The 15,816-nt window shown below is 54.9% G+C and overlaps 1 protein-coding gene and 16 non-coding genes across 17 annotated transcripts in view; all 17 read left to right on the top strand.

The window, feature by feature from the left end:
* The window catches only part of LOC126148542 (uncharacterized), a gene marked incomplete at its 5' end in the record, with an annotated part of 95,356 nt that overhangs the window by 31,221 nt on the left and 48,319 nt on the right, over positions 1–15,816 (top strand). The window lies entirely within an intron of this gene.
* On the top strand, positions 753–871 carry LOC126101235 (5S ribosomal RNA). Its single transcript, XR_007522294.1, has one exon. It is a non-coding gene; the product is annotated as a 5S ribosomal RNA (ribosomal RNA).
* Positions 1,722–1,840, top strand: LOC126099671 (5S ribosomal RNA). The gene has a single exon (XR_007522130.1). It is a non-coding gene; the product is annotated as a 5S ribosomal RNA (ribosomal RNA).
* Positions 2,691–2,809, top strand: LOC126101227 (5S ribosomal RNA). Its single transcript, XR_007522293.1, has one exon. It is a non-coding gene; the product is annotated as a 5S ribosomal RNA (ribosomal RNA).
* On the top strand, positions 3,659–3,777 carry LOC126099549 (5S ribosomal RNA). Its single transcript, XR_007522129.1, has one exon. It is a non-coding gene; the product is annotated as a 5S ribosomal RNA (ribosomal RNA).
* On the top strand, positions 4,627–4,745 carry LOC126099416 (5S ribosomal RNA). Its single transcript, XR_007522127.1, has one exon. It is a non-coding gene; the product is annotated as a 5S ribosomal RNA (ribosomal RNA).
* On the top strand, positions 5,594–5,712 carry LOC126101220 (5S ribosomal RNA). The gene has a single exon (XR_007522292.1). It is a non-coding gene; the product is annotated as a 5S ribosomal RNA (ribosomal RNA).
* LOC126099294 (5S ribosomal RNA) lies at positions 6,563–6,681 on the top strand. The gene has a single exon (XR_007522126.1). It is a non-coding gene; the product is annotated as a 5S ribosomal RNA (ribosomal RNA).
* LOC126099173 (5S ribosomal RNA) lies at positions 7,531–7,649 on the top strand. The gene has a single exon (XR_007522125.1). It is a non-coding gene; the product is annotated as a 5S ribosomal RNA (ribosomal RNA).
* Positions 8,498–8,616, top strand: LOC126101212 (5S ribosomal RNA). Its single transcript, XR_007522291.1, has one exon. It is a non-coding gene; the product is annotated as a 5S ribosomal RNA (ribosomal RNA).
* On the top strand, positions 9,466–9,584 carry LOC126099051 (5S ribosomal RNA). The gene has a single exon (XR_007522124.1). It is a non-coding gene; the product is annotated as a 5S ribosomal RNA (ribosomal RNA).
* On the top strand, positions 10,436–10,554 carry LOC126098929 (5S ribosomal RNA). The gene has a single exon (XR_007522123.1). It is a non-coding gene; the product is annotated as a 5S ribosomal RNA (ribosomal RNA).
* LOC126098807 (5S ribosomal RNA) lies at positions 11,403–11,521 on the top strand. Its single transcript, XR_007522122.1, has one exon. It is a non-coding gene; the product is annotated as a 5S ribosomal RNA (ribosomal RNA).
* LOC126098686 (5S ribosomal RNA) lies at positions 12,372–12,490 on the top strand. The gene has a single exon (XR_007522121.1). It is a non-coding gene; the product is annotated as a 5S ribosomal RNA (ribosomal RNA).
* LOC126098564 (5S ribosomal RNA) lies at positions 13,339–13,457 on the top strand. Its single transcript, XR_007522120.1, has one exon. It is a non-coding gene; the product is annotated as a 5S ribosomal RNA (ribosomal RNA).
* Positions 14,307–14,425, top strand: LOC126101196 (5S ribosomal RNA). The gene has a single exon (XR_007522289.1). It is a non-coding gene; the product is annotated as a 5S ribosomal RNA (ribosomal RNA).
* LOC126101188 (5S ribosomal RNA) lies at positions 15,275–15,393 on the top strand. Its single transcript, XR_007522288.1, has one exon. It is a non-coding gene; the product is annotated as a 5S ribosomal RNA (ribosomal RNA).

Below are 15,816 nucleotides of genomic sequence, written 5' to 3'. Positions count from 1 at the left end.
GTAATGGAACGAAAATGCAGTAATTAACTCAGTTTGAGGGAGAATGTGCTAACCAAGTTTGCCAAGAAGACTTTGAAAACGACAAAACACTACGAATCGGCAGGTGATTTCTGAAATACGTCACCGCCTATTGTTGTGTAGGTGTGTTGAGTTCCAAATTTGATTTGTAACCACGAACTTATTCCTTAGTCGTCTCGTCTCGTCTCGTCTCGTCCCGCAGACGTTTGTCGTGCTTGCGCTGTCATATGGACCACGACCCGAGCGGCAGCGAGCGGCAGTCGAGCAAAGTCGGGACAAGTCGGGACGGGGACAGGGACAGGGATAGGAATGGTGCGAATGCACTGCAAACTACGCAGACACCTGGTGTGAGGCGAGGCGAGGCGAGGCGTGGCGAGGCGAGGAAGCCCACATCGCTACCAGTGGGCCCTCCAGCACGACACTGCCACACCCCGCACAGGCCCTCCGCTGAACACCAGGGACAAGATGCGTCCTCCGCTAGTGTCGAAGGCTGCACGCGCCCAGCGAATGACAGGGGGTGCAACGAGCAGCAGTGCGTCTCACACACGCGGCGGTGCGCCCGCCAATTCGGCCGTCACTCTGCTGGGACGCCGGGCGTGCCTCCCCGCGCCGTCCTCGAGGAACTGGCGGTTGCGGAAGGAAGCGCTTTCGTCAAATGCGGCCGAAAACTAACATTTTGTGTGTTGGGAGAAAAGCCGAACGCGAATTCTGCCGTGCTCCTACATTAGATGAGCGCCAACGGCCATACCATGATGAATACACCGGTTCTCGTCCGATCACCGAAGTTAAGCATCATCGGGCCCGGCTAGTATTTGGATGGGTGACCGCCTGGGAAACCCGGGTGCTGTTGGCTCCCTTACTGTTTTTTTTTTTTTGTTATGTCGCCAGCCCAATTTTCAAACTACCTTTCTGTTGTGACAAAGATGCTTCCTTAAGCCTTTTAAACTACTGTAATGGAACGAAAATGCAGTAATTAACTCAGTTTGAGGGAGAATGTGCTAACCAAGTTTGCCAAGAAGACTTTGAAAACGACAAAACACTACGAATCGGCAGGTGATTTCTGAAATACGTCACCGCCTATTGTTGTGTAGGTGTGTTGAGTTCCAAATTTGATTTGTAACCACGAACTTATTCCTTAGTCGTCTCGTCTCGTCTCGTCTCGTCCCGCAGACGTTTGTCGTGCTTGCGCTGTCATATGGACCACGACCCGAGCGGCAGCGAGCGGCAGTCGAGCAAAGTCGGGACAAGTCGGGACGGGGACAGGGACAGGGATAGGAATGGTGCGAATGCACTGCAAACTACGCAGACACCTGGTGTGAGGCGAGGCGAGGCGAGGCGTGGCGAGGCGAGGAAGCCCACATCGCTACCAGTGGGCCCTCCAGCACGACACTGCCACACCCCGCACAGGCCCTCCGCTGAACACCAGGGACAAGATGCGTCCTCCGCTAGTGTCGAAGGCTGCACGCGCCCAGCGAATGACAGGGGGTGCAACGAGCAGCAGTGCGTCTCACACACGCGGCGGTGCGCCCGCCAATTCGGCCGTCACTCTGCTGGGACGCCGGGCGTGCCTCCCCCGCGCCGTCCTCGAGGAACTGGCGGTTGCGGAAGGAAGCGCTTTCGTCAAATGCGGCCGAAAACTAACATTTTGTGTGTTGGGAGAAAAGCCGAACGCGAATTCTGCCGTGCTCCTACATTAGATGAGCGCCAACGGCCATACCATGATGAATACACCGGTTCTCGTCCGATCACCGAAGTTAAGCATCATCGGGCCCGGCTAGTACTTGGATGGGTGACCGCCTGGGAAACCCGGGTGCTGTTGGCTCCCTTACTGTTTTTTTTTTTTTGTTATGTCGCCAGCCCAATTTTCAAACTACCTTTCTGTTGTGACAAAGATGCTTCCTTAAGCCTTTTAAACTACTGTAATGGAACGAAAATGCAGTAATTAACTCAGTTTGAGGGAGAATGTGCTAACCAAGTTTGCCAAGAAGACTTTGAAAACGACAAAACAGTACGAATCGGCAGGTGATTTCTGAAATACGTCACCGCCTATTGTTGTGTAGGTGTGTTGAGTTCCAAATTTGATTTGTAACCACGAACTTATTCCTTAGTCGTCTCGTCTCGTCTCGTCTCGTCCCGCAGACGTTTGTCGTGCTTGCGCTGTCATATGGACCACGACCCGAGCGGCAGCGAGCGGCAGTCGAGCAAAGTCGGGGACAAGTCGGGACGGGGACAGGGACAGGGATAGGAATGGTGCGAATGCACTGCAAACTACGCAGACACCTGGTGTGAGGCGAGGCGAGGCGAGGCGTGGCGAGGCGAGGAAGCCCACATCGCTACCAGTGGGCCCTCCAGCACGACACTGCCACACCCCGCACAGGCCCTCCGCTGAACACCAGGGACAAGATGCGTCCTCCGCTAGTGTCGAAGGCTGCACGCGCCCAGCGAATGACAGGGGGTGCAACGAGCAGCAGTGCGTCTCACACACGCGGCGGTGCGCCCGCCAATTCGGCCGTCACTCTGCTGGGACGCCGGGCGTGCCTCCCCGCGCCGTCCTCGAGGAACTGGCGGTTGCGGAAGGAAGCGCTTTCGTCAAATGCGGCCGAAAACTAACATTTTGTGTGTTGGGAGAAAAGCCGAACGCGAATTCTGCCGTGCTCCTACATTAGATGAGCGCCAACGGCCATACCATGATGAATACACCGGTTCTCGTCCGATCACCGAAGTTAAGCATCATCGGGCCCGGCTAGTATTTGGATGGGTGACCGCCTGGGAAACCCGGGTGCTGTTGGCTCCCTTACTGTTTTTTTTTTTTTGTTATGTCGCCAGCCCAATTTTCAAACTACCTTTCTGTTGTGACAAAGATGCTTCCTTAAGCCTTTTAAACTACTGTAATGGAACGAAAATGCAGTAATTAACTCAGTTTGAGGGAGAATGTGCTAACCAAGTTTGCCAAGAAGACTTTGAAAACGACAAAACACTACGAATCGGCAGGTGATTTCTGAAATACGTCACCGCCTATTGTTGTGTAGGTGTGTTGAGTTCCAAATTTGATTTGTAACCACGAACTTATTCCTTAGTCGTCTCGTCTCGTCTCGTCTCGTCCCGCAGACGTTTGTCGTGCTTGCGCTGTCATATGGACCACGACCCGAGCGGCAGCGAGCGGCAGTCGAGCAAAGTCGGGACAAGTCGGGACGGGGACAGGGACAGGGATAGGAATGGTGCGAATGCACTGCAAACTACGCAGACACCTGGTGTGAGGCGAGGCGAGGCGAGGCGTGGCGAGGCGAGGAAGCCCACATCGCTACCAGTGGGCCCTCCAGCACGACACTGCCACACCCCGCACAGGCCCTCCGCTGAACACCAGGGACAAGATGCGTCCTCCGCTAGTGTCGAAGGCTGCACGCGCCCAGCGAATGACAGGGGGTGCAACGAGCAGCAGTGCGTCTCACACACGCGGCGGTGCGCCCGCCAATTCGGCCGTCACTCTGCTGGGACGCCGGGCGTGCCTCCCCGCGCCGTCCTCGAGGAACTGGCGGTTGCGGAAGGAAGCGCTTTCGTCAAATGCGGCCGAAAACTAACATTTTGTGTGTTGGGAGAAAAGCCGAACGCGAATTCTGCCGTGCTCCTACATTAGATGAGCGCCAACGGCCATACCATGATGAATACACCGGTTCTCGTCCGATCACCGAAGTTAAGCATCATCGGGCCCGGCTAGTACTTGGATGGGTGACCGCCTGGGAAACCCGGGTGCTGTTGGCTCCCTTACTGTTTTTTTTTTTTTGTTATGTCGCCAGCCCAATTTTCAAACTACCTTTCTGTTGTGACAAAGATGCTTCCTTAAGCCTTTTAAACTACTGTAATGGAACGAAAATGCAGTAATTAACTCAGTTTGAGGGAGAATGTGCTAACCAAGTTTGCCAAGAAGACTTTGAAAACGACAAAACACTACGAATCGGCAGGTGATTTCTGAAATACGTCACCGCCTATTGTTGTGTAGGTGTGTTGAGTTCCAAATTTGATTTGTAACCACGAACTTATTCCTTAGTCGTCTCGTCTCGTCTCGTCTCGTCCCGCAGACGTTTGTCGTGCTTGCGCTGTCATATGGACCACGACCCGAGCGGCAGCGAGCGGCAGTCGAGCAAAGTCGGGACAAGTCGGGACGGGGACAGGGACAGGGATAGGAATGGTGCGAATGCACTGCAAACTACGCAGACACCTGGTGTGAGGCGAGGCGAGGCGAAGCGTGGCGAGGCGAGGAAGCCCACATCGCTACCAGTGGACCCTCCAGCACGACACTGCCACACCCCGCACAGGCCCTCCGCTGAACACCAGGGACAAGATGCGTCCTCCGCTAGTGTCGAAGGCTGCACGCGCCCAGCGAATGACAGGGGGTGCAACGAGCAGCAGTGCGTCTCACACACGCGGCGGTGCGCCCGCCAATTCGGCCGTCACTCTGCTGGGACGCCGGGCGTGCCTCCCCGCGCCGTCCTCGAGGAACTGGCGGTTGCGGAAGGAAGCGCTTTCGTCAAATGCGGCCGAAAACTAACATTTTGTGTGTTGGGAGAAAAGCCGAACGCGAATTCTGCCGTGCTCCTACATTAGATGAGCGCCAACGGCCATACCATGATGAATACACCGGTTCTCGTCCGATCACCGAAGTTAAGCATCATCGGGCCCGGCTAGTACTTGGATGGGTGACCGCCTGGGAAACCCGGGTGCTGTTGGCTCCCTTACTGTTTTTTTTTTTTGTTATGTCGCCAGCCCAATTTTCAAACTACCTTTCTGTTGTGACAAAGATGCTTCCTTAAGCCTTTTAAACTACTGTAATGGAACGAAAATGCAGTAATTAACTCAGTTTGAGGGAGAATGTGCTAACCAAGTTTGCCAAGAAGACTTTGAAAACGACAAAACACTACGAATCGGCAGGTGATTTCTGAAATACGTCACCGCCTATTGTTGTGTAGGTGTGTTGAGTTCCAAATTTGATTTGTAACCACGAACTTATTCCTTAGTCGTCTCGTCTCGTCTCGTCTCGTCCCGCAGACGTTTGTCGTGCTTGCGCTGTCATATGGACCACGACCCGAGCGGCAGCGAGCGGCAGTCGAGCAAAGTCGGGACAAGTCGGGACGGGGACAGGGACAGGGATAGGAATGGTGCGAATGCACTGCAAACTACGCAGACACCTGGTGTGAGGCGAGGCGAGGCGAGGCGTGGCGAGGCGAGGAAGCCCACATCGCTACCAGTGGGCCCTCCAGCACGACACTGCCACACCCCGCACAGGCCCTCCGCTGAACACCAGGGACAAGATGCGTCCTCCGCTAGTGTCGAAGGCTGCACGCGCCCAGCGAATGACAGGGGGTGCAACGAGCAGCAGTGCGTCTCACACACGCGGCGGTGCGCCCGCCAATTCGGCCGTCACTCTGCTGGGACGCCGGGCGTGCCTCCCCGCGCCGTCCTCGAGGAACTGGCGGTTGCGGAAGGAAGCGCTTTCGTCAAATGCGGCCGAAAACTAACATTTTGTGTGTTGGGAGAAAAGCCGAACGCGAATTCTGCCGTGCTCCTACATTAGATGAGCGCCAACGGCCATACCATGATGAATACACCGGTTCTCGTCCGATCACCGAAGTTAAGCATCATCGGGCCCGGCTAGTATTTGGATGGGTGACCGCCTGGGAAACCCGGGTGCTGTTGGCTCCCTTACTGTTTTTTTTTTTTTTGTTATGTCGCCAGCCCAATTTTCAAACTACCTTTCTGTTGTGACAAAGATGCTTCCTTAAGCCTTTTAAACTACTGTAATGGAACGAAAATGCAGTAATTAACTCAGTTTGAGGGAGAATGTGCTAACCAAGTTTGCCAAGAAGACTTTGAAAACGACAAAACACTACGAATCGGCAGGTGATTTCTGAAATACGTCACCGCCTATTGTTGTGTAGGTGTGTTGAGTTCCAAATTTGATTTGTAACCACGAACTTATTCCTTAGTCGTCTCGTCTCGTCTCGTCTCGTCCCGCAGACGTTTGTCGTGCTTGCGCTGTCATATGGACCACGACCCGAGCGGCAGCGAGCGGCAGTCGAGCAAAGTCGGGACAAGTCGGGACGGGGACAGGGACAGGGATAGGAATGGTGCGAATGCACTGCAAACTACGCAGACACCTGGTGTGAGGCGAGGCGAGGCGAGGCGTGGCGAGGCGAGGAAGCCCACATCGCTACCAGTGGGCCCTCCAGCACGACACTGCCACACCCCGCACAGGCCCTCCGCTGAACACCAGGGACAAGATGCGTCCTCCGCTAGTGTCGAAGGCTGCACGCGCCCAGCGAATGACAGGGGGTGCAACGAGCAGCAGTGCGTCTCACACACGCGGCGGTGCGCCCGCCAATTCGGCCGTCACTCTGCTGGGACGCCGGGCGTGCCTCCCCGCGCCGTCCTCGAGGAACTGGCGGTTGCGGAAGGAAGCGCTTTCGTCAAATGCGGCCGAAAACTAACATTTTGTGTGTTGGGAGAAAAGCCGAACGCGAATTCTGCCGTGCTCCTACATTAGATGAGCGCCAACGGCCATACCATGATGAATACACCGGTTCTCGTCCGATCACCGAAGTTAAGCATCATCGGGCCCGGCTAGTACTTGGATGGGTGACCGCCTGGGAAACCCGGGTGCTGTTGGCTCCCTTACTGTTTTTTTTTTTTTGTTATGTCGCCAGCCCAATTTTCAAACTACCTTTCTGTTGTGACAAAGATGCTTCCTTAAGCCTTTTAAACTACTGTAATGGAACGAAAATGCAGTAATTAACTCAGTTTGAGGGAGAATGTGCTAACCAAGTTTGCCAAGAAGACTTTGAAAACGACAAAACACTACGAATCGGCAGGTGATTTCTGAAATACGTCACCGCCTATTGTTGTGTAGGTGTGTTGAGTTCCAAATTTGATTTGTAACCACGAACTTATTCCTTAGTCGTCTCGTCTCGTCTCGTCTCGTCCCGCAGACGTTTGTCGTGCTTGCGCTGTCATATGGACCACGACCCGAGCGGCAGCGAGCGGCAGTCGAGCAAAGTCGGGACAAGTCGGGACGGGGACAGGGACAGGGATAGGAATGGTGCGAATGCACTGCAAACTACGCAGACACCTGGTGTGAGGCGAGGCGAGGCGAAGCGTGGCGAGGCGAGGAAGCCCACATCGCTACCAGTGGACCCTCCAGCACGACACTGCCACACCCCGCACAGGCCCTCCGCTGAACACCAGGGACAAGATGCGTCCTCCGCTAGTGTCGAAGGCTGCACGCGCCCAGCGAATGACAGGGGGTGCAACGAGCAGCAGTGCGTCTCACACACGCGGCGGTGCGCCCGCCAATTCGGCCGTCACTCTGCTGGGACGCCGGGCGTGCCTCCCCGCGCCGTCCTCGAGGAACTGGCGGTTGCGGAAGGAAGCGCTTTCGTCAAATGCGGCCGAAAACTAACATTTTGTGTGTTGGGAGAAAAGCCGAACGCGAATTCTGCCGTGCTCCTACATTAGATGAGCGCCAACGGCCATACCATGATGAATACACCGGTTCTCGTCCGATCACCGAAGTTAAGCATCATCGGGCCCGGCTAGTACTTGGATGGGTGACCGCCTGGGAAACCCGGGTGCTGTTGGCTCCCTTACTGTTTTTTTTTTTTGTTATGTCGCCAGCCCAATTTTCAAACTACCTTTCTGTTGTGACAAAGATGCTTCCTTAAGCCTTTTAAACTACTGTAATGGAACGAAAATGCAGTAATTAACTCAGTTTGAGGGAGAATGTGCTAACCAAGTTTGCCAAGAAGACTTTGAAAACGACAAAACACTACGAATCGGCAGGTGATTTCTGAAATACGTCACCGCCTATTGTTGTGTAGGTGTGTTGAGTTCCAAATTTGATTTGTAACCACGAACTTATTCCTTAGTCGTCTCGTCTCGTCTCGTCTCGTCCCGCAGACGTTTGTCGTGCTTGCGCTGTCATATGGACCACGACCCGAGCGGCAGCGAGCGGCAGTCGAGCAAAGTCGGGACAAGTCGGGACGGGGACAGGGACAGGGATAGGAATGGTGCGAATGCACTGCAAACTACGCAGACACCTGGTGTGAGGCGAGGCGAGGCGAGGCGTGGCGAGGCGAGGAAGCCCACATCGCTACCAGTGGGCCCTCCAGCACGACACTGCCACACCCCGCACAGGCCCTCCGCTGAACACCAGGGACAAGATGCGTCCTCCGCTAGTGTCGAAGGCTGCACGCGCCCAGCGAATGACAGGGGGTGCAACGAGCAGCAGTGCGTCTCACACACGCGGCGGTGCGCCCGCCAATTCGGCCGTCACTCTGCTGGGACGCCGGGCGTGCCTCCCCGCGCCGTCCTCGAGGAACTGGCGGTTGCGGAAGGAAGCGCTTTCGTCAAATGCGGCCGAAAACTAACATTTTGTGTGTTGGGAGAAAAGCCGAACGCGAATTCTGCCGTGCTCCTACATTAGATGAGCGCCAACGGCCATACCATGATGAATACACCGGTTCTCGTCCGATCACCGAAGTTAAGCATCATCGGGCCCGGCTAGTATTTGGATGGGTGACCGCCTGGGAAACCCGGGTGCTGTTGGCTCCCTTACTGTTTTTTTTTTTTTGTTATGTCGCCAGCCCAATTTTCAAACTACCTTTCTGTTGTGACAAAGATGCTTCCTTAAGCCTTTTAAACTACTGTAATGGAACGAAAATGCAGTAATTAACTCAGTTTGAGGGAGAATGTGCTAACCAAGTTTGCCAAGAAGACTTTGAAAACGACAAAACACTACGAATCGGCAGGTGATTTCTGAAATACGTCACCGCCTATTGTTGTGTAGGTGTGTTGAGTTCCAAATTTGATTTGTAACCACGAACTTATTCCTTAGTCGTCTCGTCTCGTCTCGTCTCGTCCCGCAGACGTTTGTCGTGCTTGCGCTGTCATATGGACCACGACCCGAGCGGCAGCGAGCGGCAGTCGAGCAAAGTCGGGACAAGTCGGGACGGGGACAGGGACAGGGATAGGAATGGTGCGAATGCACTGCAAACTACGCAGACACCTGGTGTGAGGCGAGGCGAGGCGAGGCGTGGCGAGGCGAGGAAGCCCACATCGCTACCAGTGGGCCCTCCAGCACGACACTGCCACACCCCGCACAGGCCCTCCGCTGAACACCAGGGACAAGATGCGTCCTCCGCTAGTGTCGAAGGCTGCACGCGCCCAGCGAATGACAGGGGGTGCAACGAGCAGCAGTGCGTCTCACACACGCGGCGGTGCGCCCGCCAATTCGGCCGTCACTCTGCTGGGACGCCGGGCGTGCCTCCCCGCGCCGTCCTCGAGGAACTGGCGGTTGCGGAAGGAAGCGCTTTCGTCAAATGCGGCCGAAAACTAACATTTTGTGTGTTGGGAGAAAAGCCGAACGCGAATTCTGCCGTGCTCCTACATTAGATGAGCGCCAACGGCCATACCATGATGAATACACCGGTTCTCGTCCGATCACCGAAGTTAAGCATCATCGGGCCCGGCTAGTACTTGGATGGGTGACCGCCTGGGAAACCCGGGTGCTGTTGGCTCCCTTACTGTTTTTTTTTTTTTTTGTTATGTCGCCAGCCCAATTTTCAAACTACCTTTCTGTTGTGACAAAGATGCTTCCTTAAGCCTTTTAAACTACTGTAATGGAACGAAAATGCAGTAATTAACTCAGTTTGAGGGAGAATGTGCTAACCAAGTTTGCCAAGAAGACTTTGAAAACGACAAAACACTACGAATCGGCAGGTGATTTCTGAAATACGTCACCGCCTATTGTTGTGTAGGTGTGTTGAGTTCCAAATTTGATTTGTAACCACGAACTTATTCCTTAGTCGTCTCGTCTCGTCTCGTCTCGTCCCGCAGACGTTTGTCGTGCTTGCGCTGTCATATGGACCACGACCCGAGCGGCAGCGAGCGGCAGTCGAGCAAAGTCGGGACAAGTCGGGACGGGGACAGGGACAGGGATAGGAATGGTGCGAATGCACTGCAAACTACGCAGACACCTGGTGTGAGGCGAGGCGAGGCGAGGCGTGGCGAGGCGAGGAAGCCCACATCGCTACCAGTGGGCCCTCCAGCACGACACTGCCACACCCCGCACAGGCCCTCCGCTGAACACCAGGGACAAGATGCGTCCTCCGCTAGTGTCGAAGGCTGCACGCGCCCAGCGAATGACAGGGGGTGCAACGAGCAGCAGTGCGTCTCACACACGCGGCGGTGCGCCCGCCAATTCGGCCGTCACTCTGCTGGGACGCCGGGCGTGCCTCCCCGCGCCGTCCTCGAGGAACTGGCGGTTGCGGAAGGAAGCGCTTTCGTCAAATGCGGCCGAAAACTAACATTTTGTGTGTTGGGAGAAAAGCCGAACGCGAATTCTGCCGTGCTCCTACATTAGATGAGCGCCAACGGCCATACCATGATGAATACACCGGTTCTCGTCCGATCACCGAAGTTAAGCATCATCGGGCCCGGCTAGTACTTGGATGGGTGACCGCCTGGGAAACCCGGGTGCTGTTGGCTCCCTTACTGTTTTTTTTTTTTGTTATGTCGCCAGCCCAATTTTCAAACTACCTTTCTGTTGTGACAAAGATGCTTCCTTAAGCCTTTTAAACTACTGTAATGGAACGAAAATGCAGTAATTAACTCAGTTTGAGGGAGAATGTGCTAACCAAGTTTGCCAAGAAGACTTTGAAAACGACAAAACACTACGAATCGGCAGGTGATTTCTGAAATACGTCACCGCCTATTGTTGTGTAGGTGTGTTGAGTTCCAAATTTGATTTGTAACCACGAACTTATTCCTTAGTCGTCTCGTCTCGTCTCGTCTCGTCCCGCAGACGTTTGTCGTGCTTGCGCTGTCATATGGACCACGACCCGAGCGGCAGCGAGCGGCAGTCGAGCAAAGTCGGGACAAGTCGGGACGGGGACAGGGACAGGGATAGGAATGGTGCGAATGCACTGCAAACTACGCAGACACCTGGTGTGAGGCGAGGCGAGGCGAGGCGTGGCGAGGCGAGGAAGCCCACATCGCTACCAGTGGGCCCTCCAGCACGACACTGCCACACCCCGCACAGGCCCTCCGCTGAACACCAGGGACAAGATGCGTCCTCCGCTAGTGTCGAAGGCTGCACGCGCCCAGCGAATGACAGGGGGTGCAACGAGCAGCAGTGCGTCTCACACACGCGGCGGTGCGCCCGCCAATTCGGCCGTCACTCTGCTGGGACGCCGGGCGTGCCTCCCCGCGCCGTCCTCGAGGAACTGGCGGTTGCGGAAGGAAGCGCTTTCGTCAAATGCGGCCGAAAACTAACATTTTGTGTGTTGGGAGAAAAGCCGAACGCGAATTCTGCCGTGCTCCTACATTAGATGAGCGCCAACGGCCATACCATGATGAATACACCGGTTCTCGTCCGATCACCGAAGTTAAGCATCATCGGGCCCGGCTAGTACTTGGATGGGTGACCGCCTGGGAAACCCGGGTGCTGTTGGCTCCCTTACTGTTTTTTTTTTTTTTGTTATGTCGCCAGCCCAAATTTCAAACTACCTTTCTGTTGTGACAAAGATGCTTCCTTAAGCCTTTTAAACTACTGTAATGGAACGAAAATGCAGTAATTAACTCAGTTTGAGGGAGAATGTGCTAACCAAGTTTGCCAAGAAGACTTTGAAAACGACAAAACACTACGAATCGGCAGGTGATTTCTGAAATACGTCACCGCCTATTGTTGTGTAGGTGTGTTGAGTTCCAAATTTGATTTGTAACCACGAACTTATTCCTTAGTCGTCTCGTCTCGTCTCGTCTCGTCCCGCAGACGTTTGTCGTGCTTGCGCTGTCATATGGACCACGACCCGAGCGGCAGCGAGCGGCAGTCGAGCAAAGTCGGGACAAGTCGGGACGGGGACAGGGACAGGGATAGGAATGGTGCGAATGCACTGCAAACTACGCAGACACCTGGTGTGAGGCGAGGCGAGGCGAGGCGTGGCGAGGCGAGGAAGCCCACATCGCTACCAGTGGGCCCTCCAGCACGACACTGCCACACCCCGCACAGGCCCTCCGCTGAACACCAGGGACAAGATGCGTCCTCCGCTAGTGTCGAAGGCTGCACGCGCCCAGCGAATGACAGGGGGTGCAACGAGCAGCAGTGCGTCTCACACACGCGGCGGTGCGCCCGCCAATTCGGCCGTCACTCTGCTGGGACGCCGGGCGTGCCTCCCCGCGCCGTCCTCGAGGAACTGGCGGTTGCGGAAGGAAGCGCTTTCGTCAAATGCGGCCGAAAACTAACATTTTGTGTGTTGGGAGAAAAGCCGAACGCGAATTCTGCCGTGCTCCTACATTAGATGAGCGCCAACGGCCATACCATGATGAATACACCGGTTCTCGTCCGATCACCGAAGTTAAGCATCATCGGGCCCGGCTAGTACTTGGATGGGTGACCGCCTGGGAAACCCGGGTGCTGTTGGCTCCCTTACTGTTTTTTTTTTTTGTTATGTCGCCAGCCCAATTTTCAAACTACCTTTCTGTTGTGACAAAGATGCTTCCTTAAGCCTTTTAAACTACTGTAATGGAACGAAAATGCAGTAATTAACTCAGTTTGAGGGAGAATGTGCTAACCAAGTTTGCCAAGAAGACTTTGAAAACGACAAAACACTACGAATCGGCAGGTGATTTCTGAAATACGTCACCGCCTATTGTTGTGTAGGTGTGTTGAGTTCCAAATTTGATTTGTAACCACGAACTTATTCCTTAGTCGTCTCGTCTCGTCTCGTCTCGTCCCGCAGACGTTTGTCGTGCTTGCGCTGTCATATGGACCACGACCCGAGCGGCAGCGAGCGGCAGTCGAGCAAAGTCGGGACAAGTCGGGACGGGGACAGGGACAGGGATAGGAATGGTGCGAATGCACTGCAAACTACGCAGACACCTGGTGTGAGGCGAGGCGAGGCGAGGCGTGGCGAGGCGAGGAAGCCCACATCGCTACCAGTGGGCCCTCCAGCACGACACTGCCACACCCCGCACAGGCCCTCCGCTGAACACCAGGGACAAGATGCGTCCTCCGCTAGTGTCGAAGGCTGCACGCGCCCAGCGAATGACAGGGGGTGCAACGAGCAGCAGTGCGTCTCACACACGCGGCGGTGCGCCCGCCAATTCGGCCGTCACTCTGCTGGGACGCCGGGCGTGCCTCCCCGCGCCGTCCTCGAGGAACTGGCGGTTGCGGAAGGAAGCGCTTTCGTCAAATGCGGCCGAAAACTAACATTTTGTGTGTTGGGAGAAAAGCCGAACGCGAATTCTGCCGTGCTCCTACATTAGATGAGCGCCAACGGCCATACCATGATGAATACACCGGTTCTCGTCCGATCACCGAAGTTAAGCATCATCGGGCCCGGCTAGTACTTGGATGGGTGACCGCCTGGGAAACCCGGGTGCTGTTGGCTCCCTTACTGTTTTTTGTTTTTTGTTATGTCGCCAGCCCAAATTTCAAACTACCTTTCTGTTGTGACAAAGATGCTTCCTTAAGCCTTTTAAACTACTGTAATGGAACGAAAATGCAGTAATTAACTCAGTTTGAGGGAGAATGTGCTAACCAAGTTTGCCAAGAAGACTTTGAAAACGACAAAACACTACGAATCGGCAGGTGATTTCTGAAATACGTCACCGCCTATTGTTGTGTAGGTGTGTTGAGTTCCAAATTTGATTTGTAACCACGAACTTATTCCTTAGTCGTCTCGTCTCGTCTCGTCTCGTCCCGCAGACGTTTGTCGTGCTTGCGCTGTCATATGGACCACGACCCGAGCGGCAGCGAGCGGCAGTCGAGCAAAGTCGGGACAAGTCGGGACGGGGACAGGGACAGGGATAGGAATGGTGCGAATGCACTGCAAACTACGCAGACACCTGGTGTGAGGCGAGGCGAGGCGAGGCGTGGCGAGGCGAGGAAGCCCACATCGCTACCAGTGGGCCCTCCAGCACGACACTGCCACACCCCGCACAGGCCCTCCGCTGAACACCAGGGACAAGATGCGTCCTCCGCTAGTGTCGAAGGCTGCACGCGCCCAGCGAATGACAGGGGGTGCAACGAGCAGCAGTGCGTCTCACACACGCGGCGGTGCGCCCGCCAATTCGGCCGTCACTCTGCTGGGACGCCGGGCGTGCCTCCCCGCGCCGTCCTCGAGGAACTGGCGGTTGCGGAAGGAAGCGCTTTCGTCAAATGCGGCCGAAAACTAACATTTTGTGTGTTGGGAGAAAAGCCGAACGCGAATTCTGCCGTGCTCCTACATTAGATGAGCGCCAACGGCCATACCATGATGAATACACCGGTTCTCGTCCGATCACCGAAGTTAAGCTTCATCGGGCCCGGCTAGTACTTGGATGGGTGACCGCCTGGGAAACCCGGGTGCTGTTGGCTCCCTTACTGTTTTTTTTTTTTTGTTATGTCGCCAGCCCAATTTTCAAACTACCTTTCTGTTGTGACAAAGATGCTTCCTTAAGCCTTTTAAACTACTGTAATGGAACGAAAATGCAGTAATTAACTCAGTTTGAGGGAGAATGTGCTAACCAAGTTTGCCAAGAAGACTTTGAAAACGACAAAACACTACGAATCGGCAGGTGATTTCTGAAATACGTCACCGCCTATTGTTGTGTAGGTGTGTTGAGTTCCAAATTTGATTTGTAACCACGAACTTATTCCTTAGTCGTCTCGTCTCGTCTCGTCTCGTCCCGCAGACGTTTGTCGTGCTTGCGCTGTCATATGGACCACGACCCGAGCGGCAGCGAGCGGCAGTCGAGCAAAGTCGGGACAAGTCGGGACGGGGACAGGGACAGGGATAGGAATGGTGCGAATGCACTGCAAACTACGCAGACACCTGGTGTGAGGCGAGGCGAGGCGAGGCGTGGCGAGGCGAGGAAGCCCACATCGCTACCAGTGGGCCCTCCAGCACGACACTGCCACACCCCGCACAGGCCCTCCGCTGAACACCAGGGACAAGATGCGTCCTCCGCTAGTGTCGAAGGCTGCACGCGCCCAGCGAATGACAGGGGGTGCAACGAGCAGCAGTGCGTCTCACACACGCGGCGGTGCGCCCGCCAATTCGGCCGTCACTCTGCTGGGACGCCGGGCGTGCCTCCCCGCGCCGTCCTCGAGGAACTGGCGGTTGCGGAAGGAAGCGCTTTCGTCAAATGCGGCCGAAAACTAACATTTTGTGTGTTGGGAGAAAAGCCGAACGCGAATTCTGCCGTGCTCCTACATTAGATGAGCGCCAACGGCCATACCATGATGAATACACCGGTTCTCGTCCGATCACCGAAGTTAAGCTTCATCGGGCCCGGCTAGTACTTGGATGGGTGACCGCCTGGGAAACCCGGGTGCTGTTGGCTCCCTTACTGTTTTTTTTTTTTTTGTTATGTCGCCAGCCCAATTTTCAAACTACCTTTCTGTTGTGACAAAGATGCTTCCTTAAGCCTTTTAAACTACTGTAATGGAACGAAAATGCAGTAATTAACTCAGTTTGAGGGAGAATGTGCTAACCAAGTTTGCCAAGAAGACTTTGAAAACGACAAAACACTACGAATCGGCAGGTGATTTCTGAAATACGTCACCGCCTATTGTTGTGTAGGTGTGTTGAGTTCCAAATTTGATTTGTAACCACGAACTTATTCCTTAGTCGTCTCGTCTCGTCTCGTCTCGTCCCGCAGACGTTTGTCGTGCTTGCGCTGTCATATGGACCACGACCCGAGCGGCAGCGAGCGGCAGTCGAGCAAAGTCGGGACAAGTCGGGACGGGGACAGGGACAGGGATAG

The sequence above is a fragment of the Schistocerca cancellata genome, chromosome 1, assembly GCF_023864275.1.
Source record: "Schistocerca cancellata isolate TAMUIC-IGC-003103 chromosome 1, iqSchCanc2.1, whole genome shotgun sequence".
NCBI classification, from domain to species: domain Eukaryota; kingdom Metazoa; phylum Arthropoda; class Insecta; order Orthoptera; family Acrididae; genus Schistocerca; species Schistocerca cancellata.
This window is presented reverse-complemented; position numbering and strand designations above follow the sequence as displayed.